Raw genomic sequence first — 19451 nt, forward strand, 5'->3', positions numbered from 1 at the left:
CAAGATTATAAAAGAACAGTTGGAAATAGACCTTGACTTCAGTTTGCTGTATGAAGATCCAGACTTTGATGGGAAACTTACTTCCCTTGATGACATTACGGAATTGCCACAAAAAGCTGTTGTGCACATTTCACTTTCGCTCAACTCCAGCTCTCTCGCATCTACTGATATACTTTCAGATATTTCATCTCCAGAACGTTGATATACTTTCAGATAGGTCATCTCCAGAACGTCTAAGCAGATGGCCTCCAGGTCCTTTTCCAGTTCCTACATTTGCATTCGATGTTGAGCTGAAACTTAGAGACGGAAACAACGAATTTGAGAAGAACAAGAGACACCTTAAGTTGACAAGAGACCTAAAGCACGACATCTTAGAAAAGCTTGCATCTACAATGTATGCTTTCAAGGCTTATCCAAGTGATAAAGAGATAGCAGTGGCTTCTGCGGCTCTTGTCGCCAAACATCCCTGCTTGAAGGAAGCAGGATCTGAGACCGGCTGCAATGGATGGAAGAACAGCATCAAATTCAAGATGGGCAATTTCAGGAACAAGCTGAGACGGGCAGGATGTGAGGAAGTCACTGTAAATGCTGGAAAAAGAGGTAGAAGCAATCCTGATGGCGAACCTTCACATTCCAACATTAAAAGACCCAAGCGAGCAGAAGTAAACTTCCTACCCAACTATCCCCAAGGAGAGGATTCCTTGAGGCTTGAGCAGTTGAGGCAGACAATTGCTGAAGAAGTCAAGAAGACTGAGAAGAACCTGCCCCTCATTAGAAAGCTGATGCAGACCACATTTGCCCTGCGCCGACAGACCATAGTGAAGTCCAGCCCACCAGTGAAAGAGCTCATGGACCTCTGGCCTGCTCTCAAAATGGAGTCTGAGGTAATATAGATCAGCTCTCTTTCCTGTGTTAACATTTGGCACATTCTGTGTGTTTTAAAGTGAAACTTGTGATTCTTAAGCCTGGTTTATATACTCTAGCGGCGCATCTGCGTGTGTGTTCTGTGCGCCCCCGCGAGCTAGTCATCAGCGACCGATTCCGCAAAGCATGTAATGACATGGTTGACCAGAAATCCCGCCGTCATGCTCTGAAGCCCAAACCAAACAAAGTAAGAGATCCACCAAGTTGAAGTGACTAATTGATGTTGATATACTATATTGTCCTGCTGTTTTTAAATATAGGTGTATGCAGAGTTCCAGCTGATTACCAACCAGAACCTGCCCAACACATTCTACGCTGAGCTTGACCGCCATCTTCCTCGACTGATGACGTTATTCAGACAGAAGGCGTCCAAAACTGGGAACACGGCAGATGCTTTGGCTCACATTTAAAAAAATCCACGATGAACAGGTGAATAGATTATTATACATGACATGTCATAGGTCGAACCTCTGTAACATTGAACAGGTTCAATGATTCAAATGAGCTTTTGAATTTTACAATTAGTCCACCATTGTGTTTGCCATTTTTCTGATTGCATTAAAGATGTGAACATGTTATTTGTGGACATATCTGATTGGACTGTTTAAAATCCGCTTTGTTCAGTAAACATTTCCATATAATACAATTCTTTTTTTCTTCTTAATCTTACATCTTAATAGGAAATCCATGATGTTCACACCAGGCGTACCACTGTTCTCCATGCCCTGCCTGTGTATCTGCATGAGGAAGTCTCTGGATTTTTCAAAACCTGCACAGTGAGTCCGAGTGAAAATAATTTACAGTACAACTGTATATTAAGTGAACAGTTAATCAAAATGCTAAGTATCAGTCTTCCTTCCTTCCAGGTCTCCCTTGTGAAAGAGATATTTGATCTCGACGGGACTAACCTGGTTAAATAAAAATAACCTTCTCACCAAAAAAATAGTTCTAACTAAAATATAAACAACTTACAAACACAACTCCATATACCGTAATTCCTCTAATAGTAACCCCGGCTTGTATTTGTTTCAACTGTAGCGGGTACCAGGCTTGTATTAGGAGGAGGCATGTATAAGAGAGAGGCCTATATTTCTAATTTTCAAACAGATCATAATGAATAAAGCAACATTTTGTGTCAGTTTGAACCCAGTAAAATGTACTGGGTTCATTTATTGAAACCAAGTACTGTATGAAATAGTAAACAGTGCAATTACAGGTGGTCACTGGTCATTTCAACGTTTTCAAAGTGAAATCAAGTAACTAGCTCAGTATGCAGCTCAGTATATTAGTAACCCGGCTTGTATTAGGAGGCCGGCTTATAATTGCTTAGCTCAAGAGCGCACCCGGCCATTAATAGAGACCCGGCTTGTATTTGAATACCGGTTACTATTAGAGGAATTACGGTACTTAGCTTTGTGCTGCACTTTGTAGAAACCATGGATTTATTTGTGATTATTATGTCTCTTTCATTCCTTCAGGACACGCCTGATGAGCCAGAGCTTCAGGGTGTTGCAGTGGCCCTCCTTACTGTCATCAGTGACCATGACACAAGTCCAGTTCACTACCAGCCTGTGACAATCTCTGATTGGTGATTCCTTCCTGGTAATGTTTGGACTAATCTATGCACTACACCTCAGCTACCCCAAGGGACTTACCAACACTTTTGAATTCATTCAGAAGATTTTACTAGGTCTAGAAGCTGGTAAACTGTTGCCCAGGTTGCAGACTCTCAAGAATGACTTGATGATGCAATCATTTTTTTTTCTTCTGATTTTTCAATGGATTTTCTCCCCGTCCCAATTAGTCGTTGTGCCAATTCCCCCCCCCCCCCCCCCCCCTCCCCTACCTGGTGCTGTATGCATGTTCTCCTACGAGTCGGTATAAGGGCGTCCCGAGTCGATCGCACGCTTCCCCCGAGACATGCGCCGACAGCCAGTGACGTCTTTTCACTTGGCAGCGAGGGCTCTCATTGGTGAAGTGTAACGCGTGGGAGGGCACGCTATCTCCACCAAGTCCTGCCCCGCGTAGCAAGCGCCGAGACCTGACCTGTAGGCGTCGCTGTCCACAACGCCAGATTCCCACCCGCCAGCTTCCCCACCCCCTAATACTGCCGAATTGTATTAGTGTGAACGGCCAGCCAAGCTGGTGACAACGCAGGGAGTTGGATTCGAACACGCGAATCCAGTGTCTCCAGCGTTGGTGACGAACGCAATCTCCGCTACGTCACCTGACCGCTCTTGCATTAAACTTTTGAAGGTATTATTTTGACATGCTAAGCTTTCATAACTTAACCTAGCCATTTTGAAAATGAAATTTAATACCTGAATATATTGGAATGATGATGATCCAAATAAAATGGCTAGGTGAAGTTATGAAAGCTGGAGGGAAAACAACATTGCATTTGAAGTTACTGCACTTTGCCTGTACATTACCTGTATAATTATTTAAGGAAATCGTGCAGCAGAGTGCAGTATCTGCTTTTTTGGGGTTAATTAAAATAACTACGTCATATTTTTGTATGCCTGAAGATTACTTCATTAATACATGTTAAATCTGGGTACTATCATCTATCTACCTATAACACATTTTGGATGGCAAGTCAAAAAACTTTAAAGCCATTTTTCTCAGTTTCACTGTTTGGAAGTTACTGCGGTCTGCCTTGACAGGGCAGTATAGTTAGTGTACTGTATAGTGTTCTTAGTACAGAGTACTGTAGTGTTCTAGTTATCATTCTGCAAACATAGCCTGCTCTAAATGACGGATGGTGCCTCTGACATTCTGACTAACTCTTTCAATGAAAACACCATCTTGTTCCATGATACATCATGGAGCAAATACATGCAGCTGCATTTCCATATGTAGGTATGTGCACTATTAACAGTATTGCCAGCTGTATAGCATGTAATGTGGATTGGTATTTTGGTTCCACATTGGCAGGACCCAATATACAGCACAACGTTTGTGAATTTTACATGTGCCAAGCGGATTGACAATTTTCAGATAATCTATACATTTTATTCTGTACTGTACATAGATGCACTGTGTTATCCCAACGGTCACAATAGTTGCCATCAACATGTTTGCTCATTCTATGACCACACTATACAAATTTGAGTAATTCAGCCAGGATGTAAACGGCTCTGGTCATGTGCACTGCACATATTGAGACCCTTTATTATTTCAATATTTGCTGGAAATACATTGATACATCATTCAGTAACATTTTCAGAGCCTTATAACAAACATTATTACACTATTGTGACCAGAGGGATTAAATGTGTAATATACATTACATTGTATGTACATGTTATAACATGCATGTATTTATTTTCTATATATATTTTCTATATATATATATTTTCAATTTTAACATTGCCATAATGTTGGAGAGGGCAACACAATGTTTTTGTAAGATAAATAGATGTATACTCTTTGAATAGAAATAAATATAAAGAGTTTGAAGTTGTAACACAATGTTTTTGTAAGATAAATAGTTTCGATGAAGAACAAAACCTCCTAAATGCATACAAAAAAAGGGGAAAACTTCATATCTGCACTTTGCAAGGCACTAATACCTGGTCGGTATTGTTAACATATATAGTCCAAAAACAGTGTACGGTGTTTACAGTGTTATTGTACATTGCTAACATACAGATTATATATGTATACTCTTTTATACTCTTTGAATAGAAAAAAATAAAAGAGTTGTTTGAAGTTGATATAATGTGCTTGTGTAGTTATTTTTCTGTTAACTTTTTCACATGGATTTTAAAACTGAACCTTAAGTTATAGTAACTGCAAATATTTGAGTTGATTAACTTAAACATTTGAGTTGATTAACTTAAAAGAAATGAGGCATGGGATGGCCTCAATGTCGTTGAGTTCTGTTAACTTAATCACATGGATTTAAGATGGACCTTAAGTCACAGTAACTGAACATATTTGAGTTGCCTCCACTTGAGAACCTTAAGTCACAGTAACTGAACATATTTGAACTGCCTTAACTGAGAACTGTAAGTCACAGTAACTGAACATATTTGAGTTGACACCACTTGAGAACCTTAAGTCACAGTAACTGAACATATTTGAACTGCCTTAACTGAGAACTGTAAGTCACAGTAACTGAACATATTTGAGTTGACACCACTTTAGAACCTTAAGTCACAGTAACTGAACATATTTGAACTGCCTTAACTGAGAACTGTAAGTCACAGTAACTGAACATATTTGAGTTGACACCACTTGAGAACCTTAAGTCACAGTAACTGAACATATTTGAACTGCCTTAACTGAGAACTGTAAGTCACAGTAACTGAACATATTTGAGTTGACACCACTTGAGAACCTTAAGTCACAGTAACTGAATATATTTGCATTGCCTTAACTGAGAACTGTAAGTCACAGTAACTGAACATATTTGAGTTGACACCACTTGAGAACCTTAAGTCACAGTAACTGAACATATTTGAACTGCCTTAACTGAGAACTGTAAGTCACAGTAACTGAACATTTTGAGTTGACACCACTTGAGAACCTTAAGTCACAGTAACTGAATATATTTGAATTGCCTTAACTGAGAACTGTAAGTCACAGTAACTGAACATATTTGAGTTGACACCACTTGAGAACATTAAGTCACAGTAACTGAATATATTTGAATTGCCTTAACTGAGAACTGTAAGTCACAGTAACTGAACATATTTGAGTTGACACCACTTGAGAACATTAAGTCACAGTAACTGAATATATTTGAACTGCCTTAACTGAGAACTGTAAGTCACAGTAACTGAACATATTTGAGTTGACACCACTTGAGAACCTTAAGTCACAGTAACTGAATATATTTGAATTGCCTTAACTGAGAACTGTAAGTCACAGTAACTGAACATATTTGAGTTGACACCACTTGAGAACCTTAAGTCACAGTAACTGAATATATTTGAATTGCCTTAACTGAGAACTGTAAGTCACAGTAACTGAACATATTTGAGTTGACTCCACTTGAGAACTGTAAGTCAGAGTAACTGACCATATTTGATTTGACTTAAATGTGTAGCGGCACGGTGGTGTAGTGGTTAACACTGTCGCCTCACAGCAAGAAGGTCCAGGGTTCGAAATTTCCATGATGCCAGTTACCCAGGTGGGGTATCTCCCAGGCCTTTCTGTGTGGAGTTTGCATGTTCTCCCCGTGCTCGCAAGGGTTTCCCCCCCCGATAAGATAAAACCCAATGGAAAAACATGCACAACAACAAGATCGCTAACGCTGTGGCGTCCTTGACGAAGACGGACAGGAGCACTTGGATTGGTCCCCTGGCGCGGCTCACGTGGCGCCTGTCTGCTCCCGGCTGCCCTTGGGGGGGAAGGACGACGGGATGGGTTAATCGCAGATACGCATTGTATGCATGGTTCGCATGTGTGCCAAATGGTGACCTCGGAGCAGGTCCTAAATTATTATTATTATTAACTGAGAACCTTAAGTCACAGTAACAGACCATATTTGAGTTGCCTTAACTGAGAATTGTAAGTCTTAGCCAACTGAAAACATTTGAGTTTATCAACTTAAAAAAATTGAGGCATGGTATGGCCTAAATTTTTTTAAGTTCTGGAAACTTATTCGGGTTTACAGTGTAGAAGGATAGGAGAGGTGGAGGGGGGTCTTACTTGGTCCCAAGAAGAGGGTCTTGTGTATTATTGGGTTTAATAGGACATTTACTGTACATTGGACGGGGTTGGGTTAGGACATTTACAGGGGCCAGTTTCGAATTGCAGTCTCCCGTAGGTGCTCTTTGAGAGTGGTTTTGAAAGTGGGTAGTGATTCACATTCCTTTACAGCTGTGGGTAGGGCGTTCCACATTGTTGTGGCATAATTGCAAAACGTGTTTAGTCCCTTGTTTGAGCCAAATCTGGGTTTAACATGATTTGTGGAGCTCCCTCTGGTGTTGTGATTGTGGTATTCACTGACCTTTGGGAAGTATTTTGACATGTACATGGGTACCTTGGTCGTGTTGTGTATCTTGTAGACCAGGCCCATTGCAAGTTGCTGTACTCTGTCGTCTACTCTAAGCCATCCTAGGTTGTCAAAGTGGGCAGGGGTGAGGTGGGTTCTAGGAGTAAGGTCAAGCAGTAGTCTGACCAGTTTGTTTTGAGATGTTTGTAATTTAGTTGTTAGCGCCTTTGAGGTGCTTTGGTACCATGAGGTGCAAGCATAGTCGTAGTACCCTTGAATGAGTGCTCCTGCCAGAGTCTACATATCATGCTAATGTCTATACAACTATGCTAATATACTTATAGTAATACCTATCTTGCTAATGTATATACTACTATTCTTATAGTACTACATATCATCCTAATGTGTCTATACTACTATAGTTATAGTACTACCTATCATCCTAATATGTCTATACTACTATACTTATAGTACTACATATCATCCTAATATGTCTATACTACTATACTTATAGTACTACATATAATCCTAATATGTCTATACTACTATACTTATTGCCCCTTTTCCACTGCATGGTACCTACTCGACTCTACTCTACTCTACTCTGCATTTTCGGTTTTCCATTACCAAAGTACCTGGTACCAGGTACTTTTTGGGTACTTTTTTAGTCCCTGCTCTGTCGAGGTTCCAAGCGGGTAGAAGTGGTACCAGAAAAGTCACGTGAAACACTGCAGACCACTGATTGGTCAGAAGAGAGACGCGTCACTCGTTGGAGCGTCTCCACAAAAACAGAAAGCCGCCATCTTTAATGTCTCGCGTAGGATTTCATTTGCAGCAGGAACAAGTGCAATAAACAAAAAAGGATACAGTCACTGTGTATTCTGCCTCATTTATTGATGAAACAAAACCGACATCAACACAATTTGCCACCGAGCGGAGAGTTTAGTCTCACAAAAAGATCGCTGACTTGTTAAGCTTGTTGTTAGGTTAGGTGCTAATGTTGTGCTAGCGTTTTAGCATGGCTATCGTACATAGCGTGATCAATATAACTCGCGATTATAATGTCCACGATTGTTTGTACTAGTAACGTTAATGCTAGTAGAATAGACACAACGTGAGGTAATCACCATCCATTTTAAACCGGTTATTACCTAATGCTAACGTTAGCAGCAGGGGCGGAGCTAGGGGGTGGCTACCTGGGCTCAAGCCCCGGATGTATTCTGAAAAGCCCCGAATCTATTTAAAAAAAAATGATTTTTTTCTTTTTTCTTTTACAATTCATCATTGTTACATGAAAATATGTTTGCACCAGATTTAGCAGAAGCTAATTTCCATCTGTGGTCTATCCAGCTGCTAACTGTATTTGAGTGAGTTAAGTCTTGGTGTTATGGTAGACTCAGACCTAAGCTTTAAATCACAATCAACAAGTTGACAAAAACTTAATTCTTCCACCTTAGAAACATAGCTAAAGTACGGCCATTTATAAATCAAAAGGACGCTGAAAACCAGATCCATGCCTTTATCTCAAGCCAACTCGACTACTGTAATGCACTCCTTACCGGCCTCCCGAAAAAATACGATGATAACTATTTTATTGCAATGCACTATTGCATTATTTTATTCTATTTTACTAACTATTTTATTGCACTGCACTATTTTACTTTGTATCAGTGAATCATAGACGCCTGGCCATAAGAGCATTCGGAGCATCTCTGCTCTCCCACTATTGAACTGGGGGGAGCAAAGGTATGATCTTGCTCCACCACTTTTTGATTATATGAAAAATATGATATATCCCCCCCCAATATATAAATCTAACCATAACTACGTTGTTTTATAGTGAAAAGAGCAGCTTTATTGGTCAAGATTGAAGGCTCTATATTGCAGGAAATTGCACGTACAGGTTCATTAAATTCAAAAAAAAAAAGTACATTGCCTGCCCAAAAAATAGAAAAAAAAAAAAAAAATTATAGAAAAAAAAAATATAAAAAAAAGGGGGGCCCATCTGGGCTAAGCCCCGGATCTCCTACAATCCTAAATCCGCCCCTGGTGTGTGTGTGTGTGTGTGTGTGTTAGTGTGTTCCTGCAATGGTGTTGGAATGTGTGTCCACGTGTGACTTCTTCAAACTCACGGTGGATCAGGGTTGTTCCTCTTTCTCCGAGGAGCTCTAACCGACAACCTCTCCGTCGGCCAGTGGATCAGCCGTCAGCAGGACAGCATCACCTCAGCTCACAGTCAGAAGAGAACTACTCTAGTTACTGTAAACAGGATCAGAAGATGTCTCCATTGTCCTCCTTCAGATCTGGAGCTTGTCTGGTCGTGATGACTTTTGTGATCTTCTCATCTGCATTCGAAGGTGAATTTCTGTGTGTGTGTGGGGGGGGGGGGGGTGGGAGTGTGTGGCTGACTACCAGCCCAACTACTAACTACTACTGACTACCACACAGTAAAATTCGCAGTGTCAAATTAACACTTAAAGAGTCGAATTTAACACTATTCCAGAGTGTATATGACTCCAACTACGAATAGTGTTAAATCGACTCTTGCTCCTGTGTTACATTTTTTGAGTTAAATTAACTCTAAATAGAGTACAAATTTAACACTCGCTTACACTGTATGGTGTTATTTAAACTTAACACTATAGGTTTAATAACACTTGAGAGTGTAATTATTATTCTCAGAAGTGTTGATAATTTACTCTTATGTGATAACAAATTAACTCTGATTGAGTTGAATTCCAATGCTCATTAACACTGCATTGAGTTAGTAAAAGTTAACACTGAGGTCAAATAACTCTGCTGAAGTGTTGACATTACACAGTACTGTGTTGATAATTTACTCACTTGTAGTGAAAAAACAGCTCTGCAAATAACACCCATTAACACTGCACAGTGTCAATGAAACCGGACACTATATTGGTGAAAATAAACCTCACTGGTGTTAATTTTACACTTAATTTACTCTTGTATAGTGTGAAATTGCATTTACATACAATATACATTAAAAAATCACAAGTTACCACAAAATAATGATTTCAACAATTTTATTGTTGGTCAGGCAGGGTCAGGCAGGCTTATAAAAAAATAAAACATAAATATACATTGACCTCAGCAGGTCTGCATAAAGTGCAATATGGAACAATACTTCACAGCTGATTTATACAACACCTTTACAACTATATAGGGTTGGGCATCGTTTGGATTTGAACGATTCCGGTTCAGATTTTTTTTGAAAATGTGTACATTTTTTCATACTATTCACATTTTCAGTTGACTTGATACAGTTTAATTTGGTTGCTGTACTGTAACTATGGTATTAATTAACAAAGTAAAAAAAATTAAAAATTAAGAATCGAAATGCAAATATGTTACTTCCGGTTCCAGAACCGGAAGTTAGGAACCGGTTGCTATTAGAACCGGTTTTCGGTACCCAACCCTATTTACAACTCCGTCTGGATGCAGTAATAAAACAATCACATTAGCAGGTCTGCATAAAGTGGCAATATGGAACAATATACTTTGAGCAATCTGTCGTTCGATAATTCATTTGAATATCAAATGGTTTGAAGTAACACAGCTGATTTATATCCAAGACCTTTACAACTCCGTCTGGATGCAGTCCGACCTTAAAGGCATGGTAATGGTCATCAAAACACATGGTTTCCATCAGTTTTCCACAGAGCAATACACTGTCATCTTTCACAGCAATAGTCTTGATCTTACAAAACACAGGCATCTCAAATGCTACCTCAGTACAGATAATCAAGTCACAGCGGTACTCTGTACCATGATGTTTTATCCACTTGGCAGAAAAAACACTGGTTACATCTCCAAATAAGGAAGCAATCTCTGGACCTTCTTTGAGCTCAACAAGTGCCACCATCTTTCCTGGACCTATGGTTAATCTTTCTTTGGTAAAGGACTCCCGATACATTGCCATACAACTTTGGTGCTTTTGGGCTAATGTCTTTGTAATGTTTTTAAAGCTTTTTAATTGTCTCTTAAAGAAGTTATGTTTAGCTTCATAACGCATGCACCACATGTGCAGAATTGGGCCAATGTTCCTTATATTACGAGGGTAATGTATCATGAAGTGATGCTTTGGCAATAGGTTGCTTCTAGGAAATAACTGCTTGAAGAGCCGATGATGATCAGTGATTACATGTTTGAGATAAATGGTCATGCCATATGACAGGACTGGTGAAAATACAATGTTAACAATCTGTAGAAGCAAAAGCAGAAGATGCCAGTACTTATCAGTCTGTATTAAATCACCAAATATCAGAGGCATATTGCGCAACAAGCACCAAGACTGTGTGGCATTCAACCCCAAATCCTTACTTTCATCCAACAACTTGACTCTTGGCGGACGGTTTCGCTGCTGATTGTAACCATAGTCAAAAGCATGTATTCTGCCAGCCAGTTGTTCAGCATTTAGAAGTTTCTCCTGAAGAATGTACTTGAGAATAAGTTTCACCTCAAACTGAGCAACCCCCTCTAAAATATCATGCATGATATCTACAGAGAAGTTTGTGGCTGTGTTGAAATACTCAAGTGAATTCAACAGACAACTGCGTTTCACGCCATATATATGAGGTAGCGTTGGATCTGTCTGTATAGTTTGACAGTGTTGTGCGTGCATCTCAACAGTTCTTAGTACAACAGCCGGATCATCTTCACAGAATACAGTCTGAAAACGAGCTTTCTCAAGGAGACAGAAACGACAGCAATACCGAGCCCCAAATGACTCCACAAACCCAAACAGACCATGCAAGCCAAGGTTATCCCCAGTGACCTGAACTATGGTACCACGAATTACGTGTCTAAACATGGGAATTTTAAGTCCCTCTGTCTCCAGTACTTTCAGATCATTGACAAGTGGCTCAAGTATCAAATTGAAATCATAACGCTTAATGTCCTGTGCATGGAAAAGAGCACACAAATGAATATTAATCAAAGAGGAATTATAGATTGGGGGGAAATTTCTTAATGTAAAGTATACACCACCTAATTTATGTATACCCTTTTTAGAGCCCAATGGATTTGCAGTTTCAAAGTCATCATAAAAAAGTTGAATTTGAAAGGAATCTTTTTCTACTGAAAACAGGGGACTTTCTTTCAAATAGGTGGCATCTCTCAAGTCTGCATACACACCTTCCTTAGTCATGTGCCTGGGCTTTAACATGTCTGCAAGTTCTGGGTTTTGAAAAATGCTCTTCAGCGTTTCCAAAATGGGAACATATGCACAGGGGCGGACCTAGCACATTTGGCGCCCTAGGCGAGATTCACCACTGCGCCGCAAACACTTGACCGATACCCATCAATGCACAGCGCTCTAGCATGTTCTGACTGTGAACACCTAAAGCTGAGGCTCAGACCGACCGACCGTTTTAGATTTTTGGCTAATTTTCCCTTATGTTAGAATTTCTTTTATGTAAAAATAATGGTTGCCGATATAGAGGGGGCGCCAAAACTGCACAGAGAAAAAAAATAAAAAATAAAAAAAATAAAAAAATAAAGAAAATTAAAAAATTTATTTATTTTTTTTTTTTTTTTTTTTTTTTGCGTCCCCCTCTGGGTGGCGCTCTAGGCGACCGCCTATATCGCCTGTAGGAAGGTCCGCCCCTGCATATGCAAACTTATCAGTTACAATGACCTGGTCATATGTCCCAGTAGTTTTGTTTCTTCTGCTGTCAAATCTTGTGCCAAGCACCTTTTCAACGGGTTCAACTTTTCCCCTTTTCTCTTTGAAGTGTTTGTTTATTTTTGCCTCAGAATTTAAGTGTGTGAATGGGTTTTCCAACTTTTGGAATGACTGTTCTATGCTGTTCTTATTTTCTGTGTCCTGTGGAGATAAGCACTGTAGAGCTGCATCTTTAGCGTGACTATGAATCTCAGAAATCACTTCTTCCATGGTTGAGACAAAACTTTTTACAGTAGACTGACTGGTTCCAGCAGCCTTGAGTTGTGCAACAGCAGTTGCACACATATCGAGAGTGCTCCTATTAGAGTTTCTGAACAGTCCACATGTGGCCGTCGCATCGACATCAGATGTTGTGGCGGTTTCATCTACATTAGCGATCACCGCCTCTCCTACACTGTTTACATTAACATCAGTGTCAACCTCTTGGTCAATATACTCAGTGTGTTTGTTGTCTAAATGTTTCCTAAAACCTGAAAACGTACCAAACCTATAGCCACATCCAGTCTGAGCACATTTAAGGCGAAGCTTTTTTCCTTGAACGTAACCGTGAACTATTCGCAAATGCCTAACAAGCCTATTTGTACAACCTAACTCCTTCCGACAATCAAAACACTTCATGGCGGAGGAGAAGCCTCATGCACTAATGAAGCAACCTCGCCCTAACTTCAGCAACACGAGGACTCTCCTTGACTTTCCCAACATCAATACTGTACACAGTGGTCTGGAGGAACGTGTACATGTTGCGCAGCATGGTGTTGTATGCTGTGCCAAACACATAATGTGCCTTAAAGAGTTCATCTAAAGCACCAAGAGAAGAGATTGACTTGCAAGGTATGGCCTTCTTGTCAAGAATGATGTAGAACCGGTGGATCGCATTCTTCTTCACTCCAACAGCCAGGAGATAGGGTTGATTGCTGGTAGTGATGGCATCAAGATGCTCTTGGATGCTTGTTCCAGTCTGAGAAGACAAACACACATGGAGAAACAATTAGAATTACATGATTGTGGCGGCTGGGTGGCGCAGCGGGCAAGGCGCTCGTCACCAACACAGGAGATACTGGTATCGAGCCCAGCTCTCTGCGTTGCTTCCGACTTGGCCGGCCGTCATACTAACACAATTGGCAGTGCATTATTTCCGGCGTTGGGTGCATGATGCGCATGCGCTGTGATCACAGCACAGGCGCACCAGGCAGCCAAATACGGAAATACAGCCGTTTTGAGCAGTGTTGACCAGTTTATAAAAAATATTTAAAATGTTTATTAGCAACGCCGAGCTTTCAAACCCTGCCGCGTGTGTGTGTGAAACCCTAATGGAACGCTGGGTACCTTTGAAATGTCTACGTGATATATTTGACCCACCGCTCGCTTTTAAGCAGTGCTTGATGTGCACATTAACATGGCTAGTAACGTGGGAGCCAGTGACTGCGTATTCGAGCCCCTGGCTTGCATCGCAGTCACGAAAGGGGCTAAGAATTGGCATAACGACTAACATTGGAATGGGAGAAAAACAGAGAAAAAGGAGGGGGGGAATATAAAAAATAATAATAATAATAATTACATGATTGTAGCATTATAATTATAAATGTGTACATTAGGAGAAAATACCAACCTTCTTGAAGATCACAAGATGCTGCTCCGCGTTGGACGCCGACACCTTCCCTGGTCTCTTCCGCCCCTGAGCAGAGGGTGGGATCAAGTGCAACAGCAGTAGAATCGATGAGAGGTCACTGTCCCAACCTGTAACGATACAAGTTGGATGTTAAGACACTTGAATTATGTAGACCATAAACAAAATTCAGTCCATCTGCAATGTTAGCAGTATTTTTACAAAATAAGATAAAAGACAGCAGTTCATCACAAGAAGCTCTGCCACTCAAAATATGAATATACAGTACCAGTAAAAAGCTTGGATGCACTCATTCAAGTGAATGGGAAGACACTTTTGACTGGTTGATAATACAAAATGCCTCGTACATTTTTCACAGAAGTTCAGTGAAAAACAACAAGAATGGTATGCTCAAAAGCAGCTTACCAACGTCAGCATCCACTTCAGTGTCATCCTCAGGAGGATCAGCTATCAGCAGGAGCTCTTGAAGCTCACTGGTGGATGGAAGCCGTCTGCATTGTTGGATGATCTTTTTCTTGTATGTGGTCGGCCACTTTTCCAGAAGCTTGCCCGATACACCTTCTCCAAACATCAGAACGAAATCCTGTTCAACCTGGAGAGGGGTGATTGGGGGACAATTTCAGGATTTCACAGCCAACCAAAGTTAGTGGGTGCTAGTTGAGGTACAATACATCTACCGTCCATCATTCAAGTGTCACAAAATGGTCAAAATAATGGCAGATAATTACCACAGGCCGAAACGTTGTGTTCAAGTATATTAAAACTTGGGAACACTACAGCCGGTGTGCAGACTTTTTTTCCACAACATTACAGATCTATTTTGAGTCTAGCACCTGTGACTATACACTTGGGATGTGCGTGAGTCTTTTCTACTAACTATAGATAATTACCAAGCCCTTGACGTCTTGGAAACGTGGAAAGTCAGACAGTATGTTGCTTGACTGCTGGGGGTCGAGGACCTTGTTGTGCCTATAGTCAAATGTCAGTTTCATCTTGTTCTTCACTGTGTCCTCATCAGCTGAATGTTTCATTAGTGAGATCGCTTCCTTGCACTCCTCTTCGCTCAGGGCAGTCTCTGCAACAACATGGGAATCTCGTCTGGCAGTTGGTCCTCCTCCACGAGATGGTTCTCCACAGGATTCTACAGAATATGGGGAAAAACACAAAAAAAAAGAATCTACCAAAGGCCTGATTGATGGAGTTCTGCAGGTACACAGTCATGGCCGTAGCCAGCTATGAGGCCACCGAGGTCAAACTCCCCAACCAAACAAGCACACCATTGATTTAATTGACATATAAATCACACATAAATATCTAACTATTACTCCTCTCTGAGCATGAATATAAAACAGGTGATCTATTTACTGTGTAAACCTTATGCAATATTCATCATGGATATTTGGATACTTGAAATCTGTATGAACTGAGTAGTTAGTATCAAATGAAATAAGATGGAACAGCTCCATGCATTAATTGCTCATATTTGCTCATTACCAGTATGGTATTGTTTAAATTGTACAGCTTTTTGTGTCTCTGTCTTTGTCTGTCTTTATTTTGTGTACTTTCAGTGAGCCAAGAAGTGGAGAAATATATTAATACTTCAGTAAAATTATTTTTTTTACCAACAACAGGTGACTTTATTATAGATAATGCATTTTGAATGAATAGGTTGGGTTGTATAACTCATTTTGGTATGCATTTAGCCCATTCACCAAATTATAAATGCATAAGAGACCACAGGGCTTTGGTGCACTCTTTAGGCCACTCACCTGTAAGTGCCCCCACGTCCTGTAAATTACTTTGTGAGTGACTGACCTTAAGTTGATCTCTAGATAATAAAGTTTGTATAAAAAAAAAAATTTACCTCCCTAATTTCTAAACCCTGGCTGGGTGGTGTCCAACCGATTATAGTGGGCCGGTCTGGGCCAAAAAAATAAATGGACCTCCCTAATTTCTAAACCCTGGCTGGGTGGTGTCCGACCGATTATAGTGGGCCGGTCTGGTGTCCGACCGATTATAGTGGGCCGGTCTGGGCCAAAAAAATAAATGGACCTCCCTAATTTCTAAACCCTGGCTACGGCCCTGTATACAGTAATCAATAATGCCGCTTGTTTTGTTAATCAACTCGTTGTACTCAAGATATGCATTATTAGTGTTACCTCCAAATGATGATCGTTTGTCTTTAGCAGCGGTTCTCTGAATAGTTTTAATCCTCCAGGCCAAGTATCCACTGCCACTCTGGCCATCATAATAATGCTCCTTGGAGGGTGGAATAAAAACAGACACTTCACATTTAAAAGTGAAAAACAGCATGCTCTGGTAGGATTAAAAATGTATCAATATTGCCACAACCATTACTGTGTGCAACTCACATAGCCATTCTTAGAGTGTGGGTCACTGAGGTAGGGGAATAAGGTCACGATTCCTCTGGCATACTTTTCCTTCAGATGTCTGGGTGGTGAAGTACTGGAAGATTAAGATTAAAGAAGAATGTATTTCTCAGTCATATTCCCTGGATTTCATTTAGATTTCAAATTAATCGGAAAGCTAGATTGAGAACAAACTAAAAACAAGGAGCTAATTACCCATTCTTCTCTGTCAAGTCAGCTGCCAATAGGTTCACCATTTTCCTTCTGTTGTCATCGTGCAAGGACTTGGTTCGATTGTATTCATTTATTATGCGTTCTCCACCAGATTTCTCACGAAGAATGGATTCCACCAACTTGAAGCACAAAAGCACATGCACAAAAAAACAATTCAGTGTTAGGAATATACTGTAGACTGCAATTCAAAGTTAAGGTAAAGGATAAGTATCCTTAATATCAGTTTTAACCCTATCTGAGGTCCGTCTAGCATGCTTCTGACTCGTGGAGATGATAATTTGAGAGATCCATCCAATCTCAAGTGAGCTACAATATTCTTACAGGCACGCGACCAGTACAATGGAAAAGATGGGGGCATAACATTGACAGTAAAAAACATGCATTTCTGAGTTGTGAATCACAGGGTGATGCATACATATTACATGTGTGTCAACTCTTACTTGCTTGGCCTCTGTATCCAGCCTATGGCGTTTTCGTGAAGGGTCCTCTGAAATGATCACAGTATCCTGTGATCCTGACGAATCCAGGGATGATGGCTGGGACCCTGACGAATCCAGGGATGATGGTTGGGACCACTCAGATGAGGCTAGCGTGGAGACAGACTGCTCAGATGAGGCTAGCGTGGAGACAGGATAAATAAATAAAAAGATTATACACAGTTTCCTCATAAAGATGTCCCTTATCTAATCGAATGTAAGCTTCACATGACAAATAACTTATTCATTAAATATATATTACAAATGTAATCAAACCTGTGTCATATTTGATGATTAGCACCCCAGTGGATGCATCTCTTGCTACCTCCTCAAAAACATCGTCATCCAATTCGGTCCCCGAACTGTCAAAAACTTTCACACCTTCCGTTACAGCTGGGACACCAAACTTTGCAAATGCTAGAAACGGGCACAAAAGCTTTTGTAAACAGAAATGTCATTGGATGTATCCAGTGATTTCTAAATCTACTCACTAAATATTCACTTAATCTTGAATAATTGCTGTCTGCAATACAATAGATGAAGCCACAGATCCACCCAGTGGATAACCATTGAGTATCACATTGAGGACAATTTCCCAATGATCCCAATTTCTTACCTGCACTCAGAAACTCGATCAGATTTATTTCTGTAATCCGAACAAACTTTTGGACATCTCCCAGTTGTACTTTCAACAGCATGCTTGCAGCAAGCCTGCAAGAGAGTTACCAACGAGTGGGCAACTTGAACACAGGGAAGTGTGGGAAATTAGTGTCAGGCTGGAATATTCAGTGACTTTGTACTTATTATTTACCTTATTGGGGACATTGATCTAAGTTAAGTTATTATTAAATGTTTTACTTAGTTCAATGTCCCCAATAAGGTAAATAATAAGTACAAAGTCACTGAATATTCAAGCCTGACACTAATTTCCCACAGATGCAAACAGACAAAAAAAGGAGAGCTATATAACCCAGGGTTTTTTCCTTGCATTTTCCCTGTGTTTCTTCCATTAAACTCAATCAACCATATTGTATGCATTCTAATGCACTCACTCTCATAACACACCATTTCATAGTACAGATTACTTATATCATTCAAGGGTATTTCCCCGCATTAACATTAGCAAGACACATTTGAAAAAACTCACGAAGGGTATAGGCTGGCTCACGTTCAAGGCCTCCCTCAACGTGAAATGGCGCACGTGCAGTCTTCTTGGCTGTCGCCGAAATCTGTGGACTTAACAAAATAATAACGTTGGTCAAATAACTGTTACTTGATTTCATACTGTAGGACACATTTACCTCAGAACATGGCATGCAAATGTTTGTTACTAAGCCAATGTTAGCAGCTTGGTAACAGGGCCTTCCTTGCATTTTCCCTGTGTTTCTTCCATTAAACTCAATCAACCATATTGTATGCATTCTAATGCACTCACTCTCATAACACACCATTTCATAGTACAGATTACTTATATCATTCAAGGGTATTTCCCCGCATTAACATTAGCAAGACACATTTGAAAAAACTCACGAAGGGTATAGGCTGGCTCACGTTCAAGGCCTCCCTCAACGTGAAATGGCGCACGTGCAGTCTTCTTGGCTGTCGCCGAAATCTGTGGACTTAACAAAATAATAACGTTGGTCAAATAACTGTTACTTGATTTCATACTGTAGGACACATTTACCTCAGAACATGGCATGCAAATGTTTGTTACTAAGCCAATGTTAGCAGCTTGGTAACAGGGCCTTCCTTGCATTTTCCCTGTGTTTCTTCCATTAAACTCAATCAACCATATTGTATGCATTCTAATGCACTCACTCTCATAACACACCATTTCATAGTACAGATTACTTATATCATTCAAGGGTATTTCCCCGCATTAACATTAGCAAGACACATTTGAAAAAACTCACGAAGGGTATAGGCTGGCTCACGTTCAAGGCCTCCCTCAACGTGAAATGGCGCACGTGCAGTCTTCTTGGCTGTCGCCGAAATCTGTGGACTTAACAAAATAATAACGTTGGTCAAATAACTGTTACTTGATTTCATACTGTAGGACACATTTACCTCAGAACATGGCATGCAAATGTTTGTTACTAAGCCAATGTTAGCAGCTTGGTAACAGGGCCTTCCTTGCATTTTCCCTGTGTTTCTTCCATTAAACTCAATC

General features: G+C 40.3%; 1 pseudogene across 1 annotated transcript in view; it reads right to left on the reverse strand.

Annotated features, from left to right (window-relative positions):
* LOC311239872 (XK-related protein 8-like) overlaps positions 1-19451 on the reverse strand; it is a 53012-nt pseudogene that overhangs the window by 32254 nt on the left and 1307 nt on the right. Inside the window, exons 2-3 of the transcript in view lie at positions 14612-14794; positions 13289-13533 (exon numbers count right to left, since the gene is read on the reverse strand). The product of the transcript in view is annotated as an XK-related protein 8-like (transcript). The remainder of the gene's footprint in view (positions 1-13288; positions 13534-14611; positions 14795-19451) is intronic.

Source organism: Notolepis coatsorum (genome assembly GCF_963971535.1).
Source record: "Notolepis coatsorum genome assembly, chromosome: 14".
In the NCBI taxonomy this organism is placed as follows: domain Eukaryota; kingdom Metazoa; phylum Chordata; class Actinopteri; order Aulopiformes; family Paralepididae; genus Notolepis; species Notolepis coatsorum.